General features: G+C 35.8%; 1 pseudogene; it reads left to right on the top strand.

The window, feature by feature from the left end:
• Positions 1-20,326, top strand: part of LOC132476517 (microtubule-associated protein 1S-like) — a 34,225-nt pseudogene extending 13,899 nt beyond the window's left edge.
• The last annotated feature ends 535 nt before the right edge of the window (positions 20,327-20,861 follow it).

The following is a 20,861-nucleotide window of genomic DNA, read 5'->3' as shown; positions in this document are numbered from 1 at the left end:
TCATTTGTGACTCTAAAGCCACAGTGTCCCTCAGGCCTACTCTATCCTTCCCTCTTCACAGGGTTTCCTATTTAGTCAAAGTCACAACATTCATCACACTCACCACTGATTTCCAGGACAAGTCAGGACTTTCTCACTAGATGATCTGAATTCCACGGCCAGGATGTTGCTGCTTTTTAGATGATAGCTAAATCAGCTGCTGGCTTGCTCCTCTGTAACAACTGCAGTGTTTACAGTTTTAACATTTTATCCTTGACAAATTGATTCTTTTCTCTGCTACTAAAAGTGAAAAATCATGAGCTACTAAAATAACGAGTGTCCAGTCAAAATGCCATTCTGTCAGAGACCTTAAATTTTAGGTTTGCTTTGCTAATGAGATGAAAGGCAAGGTATAATTAGCACTAAGAGATGCTTTTATAGTCCCTTCCCACCTCACCCCCAGATAAAAGTCAACATATTCCACATTTTAATAATGAGCAATGCCTGTATGTAAAATGTGCAACTACATTTAGGAAGTCAGTGGTTTAACCTAGAGCACTCCTTTTTAGCTCTTGGGTCTTACTTCTGGGAAGAGCCATGAAGGCAGACTAACTTTTGAAGCTGTTTTGAAAATGATCTTGTTTCTGCCTCACTCAAATCTCTCCAGGAAATATTTTGCTCTAGAACATCATGCTTAAATCCAGGGTGGGTACTTCAGAAAAAAAAAATTGATTTTCAAATAAAAATTCTCAATTTCCCAGAAAAAATAATGACTAAAGGGGAATATATAAAGTAACACTTTTACAAGGGGGAAATATTCTTTCTAACTCTGTGATTTAGCATTGCTGAAAGTCTCTCCTTAGCCTACCCCCATTCTTATCCCATTTCCCTAATATTGAGTGTATTAGGGAGGAATTCAGACCTGATTATTGTCAGATCAGTACATTGAACTCCATGTGGAAGTTTCTGTGAATTCAGTTTCACCTCTTAACTGACTTCTGTGTACTACTATTACAGTGTTGCTTAACGTCCAGAATATCTTTTTAGTTCAATAAATAACTTCTGAGTGTATATTAATAACCACTAAGCACAGTGTTAAGTGTGGCATAGTTTCGTCCATTAAGGAGCTCATGCCAGAGGAAGGCAAATGGTTACATAAAGAAACAATCACAAGACAGTGAGGTTCATGTAATCATAGGGATCTGGACATGGTAGAGGGATAGTAAAATGGAGGAATTGGTTTGAGGGTCAGCAAAGGCTTAAATGGTAGTCAGGAAAGGCTTACTAGCAGAGGTAGGAATCCCTGAACAGGGTTTTTAAGGTCAAACAGGAGTTTCCCTGGTAGAAATAGTGAATGTGTTATAGGAAGGGAGGATAAAAGGAAGCAATACATTTTAGGGAGAGGAAAGAGTAGACGTCCAAATGTTTAAAAAAACATAAGCTAGTGTCCCACCCAAAATTTAGGCAAATTTGTTTCTCCAGAAAAACTATAAAATGGACTTCAACTTATACTCAGAAACTTAATGACAAAAGAAAAACTCCTATAGGTTGTAGAATTTTTGTGAGTGAGAGGACCATAGCGAGCTTTTAGACAGCCTGTGTTCAGTGGTCTGGGGAGCCCTGGGTTCCAAGAAGGGGCCCCATAGAACACTGATGGTGTCGAGGCAAGGTCTGGGGTCAAGTCGGCCAAAAGAGCCAAGCTTTGCCTCCCCGCCACCCATTACTTCAACCAGAGAAGAGTCTCATCTGCTCGTGTTGGGCTTCCAGTTTTATGAATGAAGAAATTGGGGCCCAGAGAGGTTAAGTGACTGACTCAAGATCACTTACCTAATTTACCACACAGATGAACCAGAAAACCAGATTCCTGACTTCTAGTTCAGTTCCTCCCTTAAATTGTACTATACTGTCTCCTCCATATTCAAGTCATTGATGAATTAAAACTTGTAGAACAGTAGGAGTTTTAAAATGAAAAAATACATAACTAGAGCACAGTATTTATCAGCCATAAATACATTTTCATCAGACACATTCCCCTGGGAGCATTGGTAGGGTGAGCAGCTCTTCCTCCACCCAGTAGGTCAGAGAAATGCCCATAATTCATAAACATTGGGAGGGGCCAAAGATGTTATACCAGGTATCATTGCTATTATTACCAAATAGTGTCATTCTGATAGGGACAACTGTTGCTCCCTTTTCTTTGGCATTCTTCCTATACCTCAAAATCTGGCTGTGTTTTGGGACACCAGAAACTTTTTTTTTAACTTTCAATCCTTTCAACAGTCTTGGTTATCCAACTTATTATTGATAGGAGAGGAGTAATTGGAAGAAGTAGATAACTTATGAAGCTGTTTGTATTAACCTACTAGAAGTGTACTTCCTACTGATACATTATCTCTCACATTTTTGCCCAGTCTTCACATAAAAATATCATTTGGGAGAAGTTATACATAATATTCCCAGGCTATGCAAATCAATTCAGTGACAGCTTTTGGATTTTTGGTTCTTGTTTACGAATTCATATATTTCTTCATTTGAGTAGCTACTATCAGACAGTCTTTGTTCAATGAAAAATAACATATGAAGTCCTTTCCTAGAGGTTACATTCTATTAAATGAAATGAAAAACAATTCTTTATTTGATCAATTATTCATATTTTTATGGTTGTTTTAGATCTACATGAATGCAACTATTAGATATTGATGGTCTATGAAAAGTAGAAATAAATGCTTATGTCTTTGTGACCCAAAACTGATAGTAAAATTGGTTTAGATATTCATGGGGTATCATCTCAAATTAATTTCTAGCCTCTGGTCAAAATCAAGGTTACAATGGAAGTTTACATTTCTGCTTAGCCTTAAGGTAAGTGATATAAAATAATGCACCTTAGGCTAGGTGAATAAATATTACTGTTATGGTCACCTGGATGGAAGACAACCTGAAATATAAGTGAACAGTACCAATGACTACTATGATACTGAACGTATTCTCTATTTCACTTAAGATTTTCAGTGCTCAGTAAAAAAAACAAAAACAAATAAACAAACAAAAAAAACACTTGAAGTTCAAAGGAAAAAAGCTACCAAGACAGTTGAGATAGGAATTGCCACAATTATCCCGACAAGCCCAATTGTAGTATCTAGTTTTTAGATCTCAGTGATAACCCTTTTTTTCCAATTCTAGTTTACCATGTAATTAACACAGTAAGAAAGTATAGAAGCAAAGGGAAAATTTGAAGAGGGGGAGAATAAGAAGAGTCTAAAATTTATTGGGAGACAAACACTTAATGAATATGTTACATGTGCCAATCACATTACAAATTAGTGGTCATTTAATTCATAATATCACCCAATAAAGAGTAGGATCATCATATAAATGAAAAAAATCTAAAGCTAAAAACACATTAACTTGCCCCAGGGATAAGAGTTTAACTCCATACAGATCCAAAGCCCTTGCTCTATTCTTTGACCATGTTTTTTTTAATCTTTAGTTGTGACTCATTGGTCATAAAATTGTGGCTGGTGTTTTTTTTCTGTTTTTTGTTTTTTTAATTTAATGAATAGAATAGAAAGTATCAGTGATTCACAAATGATAAGGACATTTCTTGAAACTTTTACTTCTTTGGAACACATATAACACTTACTGTGTTCATTTGAAATATGCTGCTTTATTCCAAACTGAAGAAAGAATTCCTGCATCAACCAAGTATGATGACCTCATTTTCTATCTCTTCTCCATCACATGAAAGCACTTTGCTCCTTCAAACTTTCCTGGCTGAGCCCATAATCAAGAATATGAAGATTTCATTATAAGAGATCATGCAAGTTTTGATAGAATAAACACCCCATAGAAAACTTTCACATTATTTATAGCCTGGAGTTTTGAGAAGTACTTTTGGTCAAAAAACATAAAATCAGTGTGGAAACATCAATTTTTGTTGCTCTGAGTTCTCTAAGTATAAATTTGGCTGTTGGGCTTGATTCTTCTCTGTTGAGTCTAGAGTACGCATCTACACACAAAATCATTACCTATGTAGAAAAGATATGCAGTGGATGTTTAAGAAATATTTATTGAATGACATACAGCACTGAAGTGTAAAATGTCTTTAACCTATTTATCAAAAATCAAGATAACGTCCATTTAAGTATTCAGGAGATGTGACTGTGTGCTGTATGCTCACTAAATTCATGTTTTCTTCTTCCTGGGAACACAGCTAGCGTGTATTTCCTAGGCTCCCTTGCGGTTATATGTGGCTATGTGACTGAGTGCTAGTCAATAAAATGTAAGTAGAAGTGATAGGTTCAACTCCCAGGCTTGGTCCGTAAAAACCTTCTATATGTGTTCACTCATATTCTTTCCTCTCTCCACCTAGCTGATATAGAGATGATCCCAGCATGGCCTTGAAAACCATGTGTTGATGATAGCAGAGGCTTGTCAGTCTGGTTCCCCCAGTAGCTGTGTGAGAAAGGACAATCCCAACGAGGTATTTACCGGGCAGGTTCTTTTATGTGAGCATAAGTTTTTTAAAAACCTCTATTGTGTTTGAGTCATTACACATTTTGGGGTCTATTTATTATAGCACATAGGCTACCCTAATTAATAATAGAGTAGAAGTGAATATTTCATAAAAGGAAAAGCTAAAGGCTATGACTTAGTCTATGAGAAGAAATCATTGCAACCAGGAAAAATAATTTATCTTTATTGATTCCCTGTTGAAGTCTTTCCTCAGGTTTTATCACACTTTTTTTGAGGTATAGTACAGGTCAATGATGGTAAAATGATGGTTAAATAGTCTATATATATAAAATACAGAATTTACATTTAAGTATGAGAATGTTGTAATGTGTTCTCAGAGAACCCACTTCAACATGCCTGAGCTTGTATTCAGCTGGGCACGTTCTCCTATGAGCAAGAAGAATGTGATTATTAGTTTTCGAGTGTGTAATTTTTTTAAGGTCATGGAAAAAAGTGGAAAGTGATGGTCCAGCTCTGAGTGTGCTTCTTTGCCCCATAAAGTGTTTTGTAGGACAGCATGCTTTCCTGGTAATTTTGAACAGTATTTACTTTAAAAATTAGGTCATTGCAAAACTCTTTTGCACAACAGAATTAAGTTTCAGGATTGTTCATGACAAAGAAGTGAAATTTAGTGATAAGATTCAATTTCAACAGTAAGGGCCCAAAATTGATCAAATCATGATGTCTGATATAAAACGTATATCGAGTTTTCTGAATTTAAAAAAACTCTTGATGCTAATTAAATTCATGTCTTCTTTTTAGTGAGAAAATTTTATATTTTGCCTTTGAATAATGGGTCATTATCATCACATTAGTGCTTCACAATCTGCCTATAATACAGGAAGAGAAGTTGTTAGGTCAATTTTATAGATAAGAAAACTAAGCCCTAAAGATGTGATAGTGGTTCTCCCAAGGCCCCATAACTGGTAAAACATAAGGCTGAGTCTCAAACGTCTATCTTTTTCTGTCTATACCATTTGTTTATATATGCCTCTCTGCATTTTATACCTTTTCAAACGAACTATTTGCCAAACCAAATGAAGAATTAAGGGAACTACAGATCCATTATACTGGGGAACTTGAGATAGAAAGGAATTGAAAGAGACCAGCAAAGTATATTAAGAGGAAGAACTCATAATTATGGTTTATAGTCCACCAAAATATATGTGCAGAGTGTGTTCAGAAGCTCAGAAAGGAAAATGAGCTAATAGATATAAAAGCAGCTAACACAGTGCCTGGCAACTATTACACCCTCAATAAAGACTAGTTGGAGCCAAGTCCTCATGAAGTATTATATGTAAAACCATTTAATCAAAACCTTAACTTTCTTGAGTAACTCATTTACAGAAGATACACTTTTGATTGTTTATTACTCAAGGGTTGTTGATCAATGTGAGGAAAAGTTAATGATGAAAAGCTTGAGGCAGAATAAAGAAGGCAACCTTAGCCAACTGGGTTCCTTTTTTTTTGCGGTACGCGAGCCTCTCACTGTTGTGGCCTCTCCCGCTGCGGAGCACAGGCTCCGGATGCGCTGGCTCGGCGGCCATGGCTCACGGGCCCAGCCACTCCGCGGCATGTGGGATCCTCCCGGACCCAGGCACGAACCTGTGTCCCCTGCATCAGCAGGCGGACTCTCAACCACTGCGCCACCAGGGAAGCCCTGGGTTTCTTTTTTAATCTCCAGAAATATAAACAATGACTAGGCAGCTTCTGCATTGTGAGAAGCAGAGGAAAATGTGTTTCTCTGAAAGCAGCAAAATGTTAAGAGGCCCTATCGTTAATTAGAATTGTGGCACATGTATTTCTAAATACATGATTTTATTGGAATTTGAAATATAATGTTTTTAAAGAAGCAAGAACATCAGTTAACTGATTCCTCAGTAACAATATTCTTCTTCAAACTAATTTTTACTTTATCTGATTTTTAAAATTTTTATTGGTATTCTCTCCCAGCTACTAAACACTCACTGATCATTGCAGTTGCAATAGCACTGGAGCAGAGCATATGTCCAGGCATCTGAAGATGAGGCTTTTAGTCCTGGCTCCGCTGCTAATTACCTGTGTTACCTTAGGTGATTCATTTTAGTTCAAGGCAGTCTCAGTTTTCACACCTGAAAAATGAGGAGCCCAGATATTGTGACTTCAAATGATTCTTTCCAAAGTTTAACATTTCTAGACCAATTACAATGGTTCCTTATTTGGTGTCTGCACTGCCTTATGCATATTTTTAAGGATTTGAGTGATAAGACACTTCTTTCATGGAATTAGATCCTATAATCAACAAAGACTCAATACATTTTCTTTTACTGACTGGAGTACAATGACCAGGGCATCTTTGGAGTTCTCTCTTATTTTTTTCCAGTCTCTTGCTCTTGCTTCTTGGTCCTCTGATATCCGAAGAGTTTTCATTTTAACTTTGATAGCAAAGTTTCTTGGCATCTTCTGCTTTATTTCTTCCATTTATATTCCCCCAACTTTGGCCTTCATAAATCCCCAGTGCTCAAAGGGAAGAGGGAAACACAACAAGGAGTAAGGGTGCTTACTGAGTATCTACAGATGGGAGGCTTAGGGAAATGGCACATGTAGAAATTCCAAGTAGTATAATCTTTTTTTCTCTCTCTCTCTGTAACTTTTTGGATTCACAATCCAGTCTCCTAGGAGAGATCACAAGTAGTGCTAGTGCTATGTTCCTTTATGGGTGAGATTTAGCACATGATACTCAACTACAGTAAAAAGGATCTTTTGACAGGTTTTTTTTTCTTGTAAGAAAACAGTAGCTATCTGATTACTTACTGCTCTTGAGTCGAAATTCAGTCCTGAAGTTATTCAGATTTAATCTAGGACTCTTTCCTGCAAGTTGGTCGAAGTAGAAAGCTGTTGTTTCTTACTATGTTCAAGGATCTTCTTTTGGTGATTCTATTTTCATTTCAATTCAGTAATAAGTCTGATAAATATGGTAAGAGATTATAGCTTCCGTTTTGAATCTGTATGCTTGGTTATGTTCTAGCCTCAACTATTGCAGTTACTTGCTGTAAAATACAGCTCACTAAAGAGAGATTTTTCAGTTTCACTTTTTGAAAGCTGGAAAAAATTCGAATTTCGTTCTGCCTCTCCCTCCTTTCTCTCACTCTCCTCCTCTTTTTACTTCATGAGGAAGTTGTAGGAAGAAAAGGGTTAATCAACTATTTTATACAAGCAAAGTCTCATTTTTTACTTATTAAATGGTTATCTGAATTAATGGATTAATAGATTTTACTTATTTAACTAATTTTCTTCAACTTAGTGATGGATTCTAGATTGATCAAATTTATATATTCAGTACTTATATTGCACTTATAAAAAAGAATTATGCAAACAAATTCTAGTGGCTAGAATATGACTAGGGAATCATCCCACTAAATGATTATAATAACATAAGAGAGAGAAGAAAATTTACATACAACCATCGATTAGACACCATTATAGAAAGAGGGCTGAAAATTAATGGAAAAGAAATTACATTCATGCAGTGATTGAGATACTGTATACTGAGCTATCTGGACTTAAACAAAAAGAGAATACTTGAAATTGGGTGATGTCAGTGATTTTCTGAATCCTTGAGCATGTAAGTTAGCTGCCTGGATGTACATGTGATTATTTTGGTGGAGTAGTTTACTTAAGCAAGGGTTGACCACCCTCACCTTCTGTCCCATGATAGTTGCTTTCTTTAGAATTTGCTTTACTAATTGAAAATCAGAGTCAACAACTTGTAGGTCCAACCAGGAAATGTCCTGGCAATTAGAAATCAGTCTAATTTTCTTTAAAATATTATCCATTGTTCCAGGCTCAAATGTGAATCTCTCATTTGATATTGATCGCCCCATGAATATTCGTATGTTTTATCAGTTATATTCTGCTATTGCTTAGAGCCACTTATGTGTTTGGCACAGCTTTCATTATGAATATTGTTATCATTGTATTAATAATACCCAATATTTGTACAACAGTTCATGATAGCAGAAACAAATTGGTTCTCACTCACTGAACACAGCCTACAGACATGTTTTGTTGGCCCATACTACGTATAATCATTTTAATTGCTTGCCAACATTTTTGAATGGGGTGTGTTATATAAAAATCCATGTTTCTACTTTTCTTGAGAATTTGGATGATCTGGCAACAGAGGGATCTCGTTTTCACTATGCGGATGGTTTCATGACAATGATTGGTCAAAGCTGAGCAGTAACTGCCATCTTTTCCCCCACCTAGATAGTATGTCAGTTCTCTATACTTTATATTCTGCCTGCCTTTTTCATTTATGATATTTCCTCAGCACCTGCAAGAATTTGAGTTCAAAATAGTTGATTTTCAAGATCAAAGTTTGTTCTCATTTTATCACTACAAATACATGTGAGGTATAAAGTATTGGTGTTCAATAGATAAGGAAGTTGAAGACCAAGGGGTTAATTAAACTATCTAAGGTCAAATAATTAGTCAACAATAGAGAATATTTTCTGGCTTCATCTTCTGGTCTTTCTACTCAATGATGTCATATCTCAGGAATAAAATAAAATGACTTCTAAAAGTCTACAAATTTCAGTTGAAATAAAAGTCAACAGGTGTGGGTTTTTTTATTTTATTTTAAGCAATCAGCTTTGTCAATTTCTACAAAAATGCCTGTGAGATTTTAATTGAGATGGCATTAAATCTATAGATCAGTTTAGGAAGAATTGATTTTTATCAATATTGAATTTCTAATCCATAAACATAATACAACTCTCCTTTTAGTTCACTCCTCTTTAATTTATCATAGTAGTGAAGTTTTTGTACTGGTCTTTTTCTTATTTTGGCAAATATATTTCAATTTCATAATTTGATGCTATTGTAAATGGTACTTTAATTTCAATTTCCAACTGCTCATTGTTTGCATATAGAAATAAAATAGATTTTTGTATATTGATCCTGCATCTTGCAGATTTACTACTTTCACTTATTAGTTCTAGCCTTTTCTTTGGACAATTTCTTACTTTTTTTTGCATAAATGATCATGTCATCCTGTGAATAAAGACAATTTATTTTTTCTTTCCTAATCTTTATGCATATTATTTCTTTTTCTTGTGTTATAGCACTGGCTAGTACAATTTTTAATAGGAGTGGTGACAGAGAACATCTTCACTTTGTTCCCAACCTTAATGAGATAGCATTTAGTCTTTCACCATAAGTATGATGATAACTAGGTTTTACATAGATCCCCTGTATCAGGTTGAAAAAATTCACCTTTAATCCTAGTTTGCTTTTAAACTTTGTTAGTTGGGTCCAGACCCTCATTTAATCCAGGGATGATTTAATCCCCACTTCTAAAGAGATACTTTCTGAGTCACACTGATGACTCAGAAAGTCATGGGTCATACTGATGACCCATGTGTTACTCGGTTTTTCCTTTCTGACTGGTGGGAATATGAACTATTCTCAGTCCTGTGTGAGCCAATTAAGTGTAAAAATTTAGCACTGAGCATTTTTTGCCCGACTGTGTAAAAACTTAATTTATGTCAATTCTCTATGGCTCTGAGGTTGCTTTTCTTTCCACTTTGCAAAAATATTCTACAAATCCTTTAAAAATGATATAAAATACTTTGCTTATCATTTTATGCCTTGCAGTAGCGCAAGTCTAGACATATCAGAAATAACTGGACCAAATGTTATTCTGGAAGCCCAGTGAACTTAATTTATAAAGAAGTCAGAGAGAGAAAATGAGATCAGGTCTGACATCTAAAATGAGGAGAGTTTTTCATTCAGAATTGTATTCTAGTATAACGACATCTGAGTAGTGGGGTGAAAGAAAAGTAGTGCTCTAGAAAAATAGTTCTATAGTGGAGTGTTTCTCAATTTTAGAAGATTCCAGCAACACTTCTACTTGCTATTACAGGCTCTCTGGCTTGTCTGTCCAGTCATGTTTATATGCCTATGTATGCATGTACACATCCTTGTGCACTCACACACAAATTCTACCAAAATTCTTAATTGCTTGCTGTCATGTTATACAAAGAGAACTAGCAAGAAGGTTAGAAAGGAACAGATGAATATTATAAATAGGGGGATGATAGTAAAATCCTTAGGAATCAACAATATCGTATAGTAGAAGGGAACAGACTAGGCAAAGACAATCAGAAGGAGAAAGTTTTCAAAAGCAGTATGTGCATAGCAGTATCTTCATAATTATTTTCCCTGTCATATATTAATATTCAAATGAGTATATCTGTGCACATAGATGAAAACATATTCCTTATTCCATTGTGAAAGAGTTGAGGCAAAGTAAAAATGTTGAATCATGTTTGCAGCTTATCATCTTCGATATCCATCTCTACATGAAAGAGAAACCTAGAAAAGGTAAATTTTTAGTGTCTTTCTTCTTTCGTTTTTATAATTGAGATATGATTGACATATAACTTTGTATTAGTTTTAGGCATACAACACAATTATTTGATATATGTATATATTGCAAAATGATTACCACAATAAGTTTAAACATCCATCACCATACATAGTTATAATTTTTTGTTTTGTGATAAGAACTTTTAAGATCTACTCTGGTAGCGGTTTTCAAACATACAACAGTTAACTGTAATAATCACACTATACATTACATCACCAGGACTTATTTATAACTGGAAGTTTGTAGATTTTACCACCATCACTCATTTCACCTACCCCCAACCCCCCACCTCTGGCAACCACCAGTTTGTTCTCTATTTATGAGTTAGGTTTTTATAAACAATTTTGTTTTGTTTTATAGATTCCAGATATAAGTGAGATCATACAATATTTGTTATTCTCTGTCTGACTTAATTTCACTTAGCATAATGTTCTCAAGATCCATCCATGTTGTCACAAATAACAAGATTTTCTTCTTTCTGTGGCTGAGTAATATTTCAGTGTATGTGTGTGTGTATCATTTTCTGTATCTATTTATTTATCAGTGGACACTTAGGTTGTTTCCATTTCTTGGCTATTGTAAATTAGGCTGCAATGAATATGAAGGTACAGATATCTTTTTGAGATATTAACTTTATTTCCTTCAGATAAATATGCAGAAGTAGAATTGCTGGACATGTGATAGTTCTATTTTTAATTTTTTGAAGGACCTCCATACTGTTTTCCATAGTGGCTACATCAATTTACATTCCCACCAACAATGCACAAGGGTTCCCTTTTCTCCACATCCTTACCAACACTCATTATTCTGTCTTTTTGATAATAACCATTCTAACAGGTGTGAGATGATATCTCATTGTGGTTTTGATTTGCATTTCCCTGTTCATTAATGATGTTGAGTACTTTTTCATGTACCTGTTGACCATTTGTCTCATTTGGAAAAATGTCTAGTTAAATCTTTTGCCCATTTTTAAATTGGATTGTTTGTTTTTTTCCTATTGAGTTATATGAGTTCTTTATATATTTTGGATATTAACCCCTTATCAGATATATGCTTTGCATGTATTTTCTCATATTCCATAATTGCCTTTTCATTTTGTTGATGGATTTTGCTGTACAGGAGCTTCTTAGTTTGGTGAGTACCTCACTCTTTTTATGACACTGTTTTAGAATGGTCATAAACTGAGTCTCAAGAATTGAATCTATACTACAGACATGTCTTATTTGACCTGCACATTTTCCAATCACTACCACAAAAATGAGGATTTAACATAAAAGTTTGATTTCTTGATTATTTTAAAAAACAGAAACTCTAGCAACACTGAGTTCTAACTTACACATGGCAATCAACTATGGCTAATAAGTGACTACTCCCTTTATTCAGAGAATCCACTCTTTTGCTTACTATATTCCCATCCAGCTGGTTATATTCATGTATGCTTCCTACCTGGTCCTTTCTGACATTTATGTTTATGACTTCTCTTCTATAGCATTGATCACTACAACCTAAACAGGAAATACAATGGTGCTATCATAGGTGCAACTATCACCCAATGGGCCTCTGAAATTCTAGAATGTAATAGGAGAGTTTTTAAAGTTTATGTATATGTTCATCTGTTTACTCAACTACTGGGTACAAACAGCTATGCTAGCTGTTAGGATAGTGGTGAACAAGATTCACAATCTTTTTAGTTTCAAGAAACTTAAAAACTAGTGGAATATGCTGGATATATAAACAAACAATTAGACTATGATAAATGCATTTGTGAGAAAAATATGATAAATGTGCTTGTGAGGTGTCCCGAAGACATAGGAAGAGCATCTAAGCCACATTTGATAAAATCCTATAGATTTCTATAAAAGTATCATTAAGCTGATACCTAAAGAATGATTTTCACACAGTCGGATGCAGAGGCAAGAGGGAGAGTTTTCCTGGTTGAGAAAATAACATGTACAATGACTTGGGGATGGGAGAAAGATTGTTGAATTTGAGAAAATAAAAAGAGTTATTGTTGGCTGAAGTATTGATCATAAGGCACAGTGACTTGAATAATCCTGTAAGGATAATCAGAAGTCAAATAGTATGAAGAATCTTAAACACTTCATTTAAGAATTGAAATTTTAACCAAAGGGTAATCAGGAGCCATTAAATTGTTTTAAGCAGATAAGTGATATGATCAGTTTTGAATTTTGGGAAATGTACTCTTACTACTATGTGGAAAATGGACTGAAGGGGTCCAAGACTAGAATGAGAAGTTCTGATATGAGCCTGATGGAATAATACAGAAGAGTCAAGAATATGACTTGAATTATGGTAGTGTAAATGGTTACAGAGGCAGTGAATGGATTTGAGAAATATTTAGGATGTAGAATTAACTAGATTTGATAATGAGATAGATGTAGGCAGTGAGGCACAAAATCTTTCTTGTATAGGTAACTGTACAACTAATAGTGGTACTATTTATGAGGACAGAGGATACCAGAAACAGAAAATCCTGGTAGAACATGATGTGTTCACATATAGCATGTTGAAGTTTGAAGCATCTATGAAACTGCCAAGTAGAGGTACCCAATGGAAAGTTGGGCATGTGGTTCTAGCTGAGGGGAGAGATCAGGAATTTTGGATAACATCACATGTAAGTTGTCAGAAATCATGGGTGTAGATGAGCCACTCAAAGAAAGTCATAGAGTGAAAGAGGGATGGATTGAGGTAAGCTAAGAGCAGGTAAAGGTAGAGAGACCCAAATAAGGAATTAATAGGAAGCTTTTATAAAATAGAAAATTATGCAGTTGTGACATCCTGAAGGTAAGCGGGGGGGAAGTGTTTCAAACAAGTGAACAGAAACAATAAAAGATTCTGAGATATTAAATAATTAATAAAATGTGTCCATTGAATTTAGCAATAAAGAGGTTCTCCTAGGAGAACTGGTTGAGTTTGGATTTTGTAGAGTGGTGTAAAGACAAGTCAGATTGTAATGGCTGAACTGAAAATAAGGGAGTGAAGACAGAAAGTGTAAAAAACTCTTTCAAAAGTGTAATTGTTAGGGAAGGAACATATAGTTTGGAAATCCAAGAAAGAATGTGGAGTTGAGACTTTTTTTCTGACAGAAAGGGAGAGAGCTAGAGATTGAAATGTGAGGAAATCCAAGGAATGCAAAGAGATGACTGATGCTGATTTGTCCTGAATAAGCAGGTAAGGCTAGGGTCCAGAGAATAGGAAGATTAACTTTAGATAGGATGCTAGATATTTGTACTAATGTAACAGACAGAATGGGTGTGAATTGAAGTAAGTTTGAAGGTAATTGGAAAGAGCAGCACTCAGTCACATAGGTGTGGAAAAGACAGATAATTTGATGAATTTACACTTCAGAGTTTGCTCTACAGAAAGATAGTTCATCAAGAGATTTGAAATACTATAATGAAATAATGCCATTTGCAGCAACATGGATGGACCTAGAGATTATCATACTTAGTGAAGTAAGTCAGACAGAGAAAGACAAATATCATATGCTGTCACTTATATGTGGAATCTAAAATATGACACAAATGAACTTATTTACAAAACAGAAATAGATTCACAGAAATAGAAAACAAACTTATGGTTACCAAAGCAGAAAGGGGGTGAGGGAGGGATAAATTAGGAGTTTGGAATTAGCAGATACAAACTGTGATATATGAAATAGATAAACAACAATGTCCTACTGTATAGCACAGAGAACTATATTTGATATCCTGTAATAAACCATAATGGAAAAGAATATGTATATATATGTTTAACTGAATCACTTTGCTGTACACCAGAAACTAACACATTGTTGTAAATCAACTATAGTTCAATTTAAAAAAAGATTTGAAATACCAATAAGAAACTAGTATAATGATGAACCAATAAATATAACTAAATAGGAAAGGAAATGAAGACAAGAGGAGAAAGCAGAAGGGTCAAATGACCACAGGTCCCTGTGCAAAGAACTGAAAATATTTAAGTGAGAGAAAAGAAGCGCAGAAATGTGATTAGTAAATGAGGAGTCTATCATGAAGAGTGTTGAACTGGAGTATTCCAGTTAATGACCAAGAAGTTTCTGTGGATGTTTAGAGTAGAGATAAAGATCCCTGGAAATGTAAACATGAGTGAACTGGGAGGCCAGAGTATTGGATAAGTCAACAGGAAGTTACAATCACTGGAAATGAGGCAAGACTTGGGAATGGAGAAGAAAACTGGTATTGAGACTGGTATTGTAGCCTTGGTAGAGAAAAGGAGCCTGATAGATAACACAAAAGTCAGAGATTGAAGATTAGATAGACAAGTGACCTAAACTTCAAGGAAGCCTCCAGATGGAAAAATAATGTTCTGAAAAGGGCAATAGAGAAAGAGAAAAACATGGATATATGTGGGTATTTGTGAAAAAGCTTCTGAGGATTTCTGGATAGCAAACTTATTTCATTGACAATGTACATGAAATTATGTCATTATATTCTGTTTTCCACTTATTTATATACATATTCATTTATGTTGACTTACACATAGAAATATATATTTCTGTTGAAGGTTTCATAATTGTTTTACTTTTATGAGTGAAGTGTTATAGGATAGGATGTCAAAAATAGATATTTTCTTCTTTAACACCATACACAAAAATAAACTCAAAATGGATTAAAGACCTAAATGTAAGACCAGATACTATAAAACTCTTAGAGGAAGACATAGGCAAAATACTCTGATATAAATCGCAGCAAGATCTTTTTTGATCTGTCTCCCCGAGTAATGGAAATAAAAACAAAAATAAACAAACAAATGGAACCTAATTAAACTCAAAAGCTTTTGCACAGCAAAGGAAACCATAAACAAAACAAAAAGACAGCCCACAGAATGGGAGAAAATATTCACAAACGATGCAACCGACAAGGGGTTGGTCTCCAAAATTTACAAACAGCTCATGCAGCTCAATATCAAAAAAACAAACAACCAAATCAAAAAGTGGGCAGAAGACCTAAAGAGACATTCTCCAAAGAAGACCTACAGATGGCCAAGAGGCACATAAAAAGATGCTCAACATTGCTAATTATTACAGAAATTCAAATCAAGACTACAGTGAGATATTACCTCACACTGGTCAAAATGGCCATCATCAAAAAATCTGCAAAAAATAAATGCTGGAGAGGGTGTGGAGAAAAGGGAACCCTCTTACACTGTTGGTGGAAATGTAAATTGCTACTAAAAGTAGAGCTACCATATGTTCCAGCCATCCCACTTTGGGGCACATATCCAGAGAAAAACATGGTTCAAAAGGATACATGCACCCCAGTGGTCTTTGCAGCACTATTTACTATAGCCGAGACATGGAGGCAGCCTAAATGTCCATTGACAGATGAATGAATAAAGAAGATGTGGTACATATATACAATGGAGTATTGCTCAGCCATTAAAAATAATGAAATAGTGTCATTTGCAGCAACATGGATGGACCTGGAGATTATCATACTAAGTGAAGTAAGTCAGACAGAGAAAGACAAATCTCATATGATATGACTTATATGCAGAATCAAAAAGAAAAAATGATACAAATGAACTTATTTACAAAACAGACTCACAGACTTCGAGAATGAACTTATGGTTACCAGGGGGAAGGGCGGGCGGGAGGGATAGATTTGGAGTTTGGGATTGACATGTACACACTGCTGTATTTAAAATAAAATGCCTTTCCATGAAAAATAAATAAATTAAAAAAAAAGAAAAGCTGTGAAAACAAAATCAAAATTCATACAATCTGTGAAATAACCATCAACATTTACATCTTGAGGACATTTAAGACATATGTTTTCTTCATAGATATGTAGAAATCCATTTTCTTCTAATATAAGATGATATAATCTGACAGATTTTATAGGAGTAAACAAATAATAACAGTGAAAAGGTTAAAATTTACAGATGAATTTGTCAATAAATTTGTGAAAATGGTGAATCCCAACACATTTTAAATCTGGTTTGAGTTTCACAATTTTAATCTGGCCCCTACCTTTTAATAATACACATTAAACATACATTTTCTGACACCTCTATTGCTTTAAATGTTTGAATGTGTTTGTCAAGCTATACATTTCTGAGGGTGTTAGAGTTGCCAATAACTCTAATTTTTTATTTTAAACTGTTATAAATAACTATATTTGAAACAAAAAAATATATGTTCTATCATGACTCTTGAAGCTTAAATAATGATTCCAGTTTCCAAGCATCCTAATTAGCCGTTGCAATTTCCTCATAGTCACAGACCAGTCCATGTCACCATGGTGCTGGGAAGAAGATTAAAGCTAACAGTTTTGAAAGTTGTTTTAAATTACATAGTGAGGATTCAAAAATGTGATTTTACAATATCTATTACTTCAAATCATTTGAAGGGTTTTTGCTGTCCTGTTTATTATGCTAAGTTAATTGTTTCTGTGATCAAGAGATCTCCCAAAGGAAATATTTTCTTGTCTAAATAAATTTAGTGAAACGCAAACTGTACATTTTGGCTTTACTTCACAGGTTTTAAAAAACGTCAAATCTCAAAGCAAATTTTTATTCCAAAATAAGTGAAAGAAAGTCACAGATGACAGAATCAGTTCCAACACCTGTAGGGTACACCAATTAAATAGATGCTCTTTAGTGATATTTGAACTTCCTATTAATGATGTTGGACTAATTTGAATTCATCTAGTTAGATGTTTTCATATCCTGGGATAAAACCGTGGGGAAAAAGGAAGTTGTTCCTCTTATTTCCCATGATTTTAGATCCCCACTGTCTCCTTAACTTCTTTATGGTTACTTGCCAAAATGGGCTCCAGTCAAACTGAGTTGTCCATCTTGAACATGCTGTCCTCCTTATTTAGTCTTCTCCACCAATTCTTGTCTATTTCCTTTTTCAAAAGCCTTACTTCATCTGGAATCACTCACCTGAGAAGCCCTCAGTAGATTAACTACACCTAACTGTATGCATGCTTCTGCTTTCTAATGCTTTAATAGTATTTGCAATTTAATATTCATCTGATTTATGTGACTTATCCAAACTTTTTAACAGATAAGCACATGGTGTTATTATTATTCTATCATAGAATAATCACATTATTACTTAGCTATATTTTGTGTATTCTTTCCACCAAATTGATCTCTTTGTGAACAAGATGTATGTCTATCATCTCCATGTCTCTAACTCCCAGCAAAGTACTCTGACTCATCGTAAACAATCCTATCACAATTGGCCCCTTGAACTCTGTCCTTGGGTTATATATTTTTTTCCCTTTCTGGTTTCACTCTGATAAGCTGCTTAAGTGAATAGAGCTTAAATAGGACCAGGTATGGCAGAACAAGAGCCCTTTGGATAACTGTGAATGTCCACATCTAGAGCTAGCCACAATTATACTAGAGCTCTCAGATTCATGTATTATATGCCCAGATGTCTGGGTATCTGTCTAAACAGAAAGAACAAGATTGACTTGGGGTTTCCCAAAAAATCAAGTCAGAATCATGAAAAGTAGGCTTAAAAGTCAATAAGTAAGCAAAGAATGGAAAGTTCTGAAAGTTTCTTTCAAAATATAAGCTCCTTAAAGATATGTGTCAGGTCTGTAAAACTGCCTAGTACTTTAGAAACCTTTATGTAGAAATAGCCATGAAATATTTTAAAATAATATTTTTGTATATAATGATATGAAGATTAAAATATTAAAGGCAACTATAATAATCAAAAGAATGGTAAAGCTCCAAAGCAGAGGCAATGAAAAATAGTGAAAACAACACTGGATTCAGAATCATAAAATGCAGGTTCTAATCTGATATCACAGCTGGGAAGCCCTAGGCAATCTGCTTAATCTTTTTTGAGCCAACATTCTCCTGTTTGTGAAATGAGATAGTTAGGGGATATGATTTTTAAGATTCTTACAGCTTTGAAAAGCTGTGATGCTTTAAAGTGCTTCAGATAAGTTCAGAGAGTTGTATAATGCAATTATGGTTATTAGAATACAATTAACATATCAGAGCTTCTTATAGAGAGAAGAAAATGCATTATTAATTATTTGAAGGTTATGGGGAGGGCATTCCAAAGTGCCTAGGAAATTCAACGCGTGGCAGTTATCCACTACATTTCATTGAAGGCCTTAGGGTTTTAGAGTTGGAAGGTATCTTAGCGTTCTCTATTAAACATTTAATTTTACAAATGAGGAAAGAAAATTAGAGAAGTTAATTTGCTTGCTTACTGTCCTACTCAGCATGTAAATGGTGAAAACTATGCCAGGATTGAGGTGATTAATCTCAAGTTAAGTAGTTATTCTATGCTACCAACCATTTGCATCAAAGGAAAAAAGAAAGGTTTGAACAATATTACCAATAGCTAATATTCAGTGACATCGGAAAAAATTACTTGCAACAAATAAAATTGTTAATATCTTCTAGACTTAGAGTTCTTAAAAATCAATAAAAAGTTAATAAAATAATTGAAAATGTATAAAAATGATGACCGTACAAGTCACAGAAATTATTTAAAATGCTGTTAAGAGGTCACGTCAGCAAGATGGAGGGCTAGGAAGTCCCAACATTTGTCTCCCCCACAAAAACAATACATAAACAACTACACACCAATTTTAATAGCTCAGAGAGAGCGCTGGACTACAACGAAGAAGCAGCAGAAATCCAATAGAGCTCAAAAACTGAGGCTACATAACAAGTACATAAAAGTACATAAAAAGTACAGGAAGCATTTTATCTGTATCACCCCAACCCCACAAGCCAGAGCAACTTGGTGCCAGGAGGGATCCCCTCAGAGAATGTTCACCCCATGAAGAAAAAGAGAGCACAAGAACCCAAGCAAGCCTCACCACTGTGACAGTTTACAGTCTGCTGCTGAGGTCTCCCACAGTCTACACCAACCTGATTCCAGCTGATGGAACTACCCAGAGTCTCCTCACCACTTCCTCTCCCTGGGGCTGGAGCTATCAATGTGGGCAAATCTGCTCCCAGGGGTCCCAGTGGCTGCTGTGCCCTGCTCTCCGGGATTGGGTATCCACAATACCGTATCATCTATGAAACCAGAACCGCCACTGCCCTGAGCTCTGCCCCTGTGTCTCAGGTCATGGCTCTGACCTGTCATTACCCAGCCATACTGCTGCTACTCTGAGCTCTACTCACTGGTTCCTGACATGTGGCTTTAATAGGCCACCACTGTGGACATGATGCTTCTGTCGTGTGACTGCCACCTAGAGTCAGAGTTGGGACTTTGACCCACCATCCCCACACTGTGTGAATACTGCCACCTGCCCCCCTAGGTCCAAGTCACTGGTGCACCTTGTCATCCCAGGGCCCACGCTGCAGTTGTATCCACCCCAGCTGGAATCTCTGACCCACAGAGACTCAGACCCTGGTTCTACTGATGACCTGCACGTGCTTACACCTTAGACACCAGTGCCACTGCTGCAGCAAGTACACCTGTGCTCCAGGACCAAGGTGCTGTGTTAATTTTATGTGCACCTGACCCCTGACCCCTGGCTTTGCTACTAGTTCAAGTGACAGCACACCAGACCAGGTGCCAAGAGGAATGTCCTTGGCTAGAACTTCCTCCCATGGGCAAAAAAAGGAGAACAGGAAGATTCCAGCAACACCTTTGAGGATCCCAATAGTGCTAGCCAATACTGCCATCCACAGCCCAACACATTCTTTTTTTTTTTTTTTTTTTTTTTTTTTTGCCGTAAGCGGGCCTCTCACTGTTGTGGCTTCTCCCGTTGCGGAGCACAGGCTCCGGACGCGCAGGCCCAGCGGCCATGGCTCACGGGCCCAGCCGCTCCGCGGCATATGGGATCCTCCCAGACCGGGGCACGAACCCGTATCCCCTGCATCGGCAGGCGGACTCTCAACCACTGCGCCACCAGGGAGGCCCCCAACACATTCTTGACCACAGAAGACCCCTGTAGTCTGTGCCAAGTGACCTCAGCTG

The sequence above is a fragment of the Mesoplodon densirostris genome, chromosome 2, assembly GCF_025265405.1.
Source record: "Mesoplodon densirostris isolate mMesDen1 chromosome 2, mMesDen1 primary haplotype, whole genome shotgun sequence".
Classification (NCBI taxonomy): Eukaryota; Metazoa; Chordata; class Mammalia; order Artiodactyla; family Ziphiidae; genus Mesoplodon; species Mesoplodon densirostris.
Note: the sequence above shows the minus strand (reverse complement) of the source record. Positions and strands in the feature narration are given on the sequence as shown.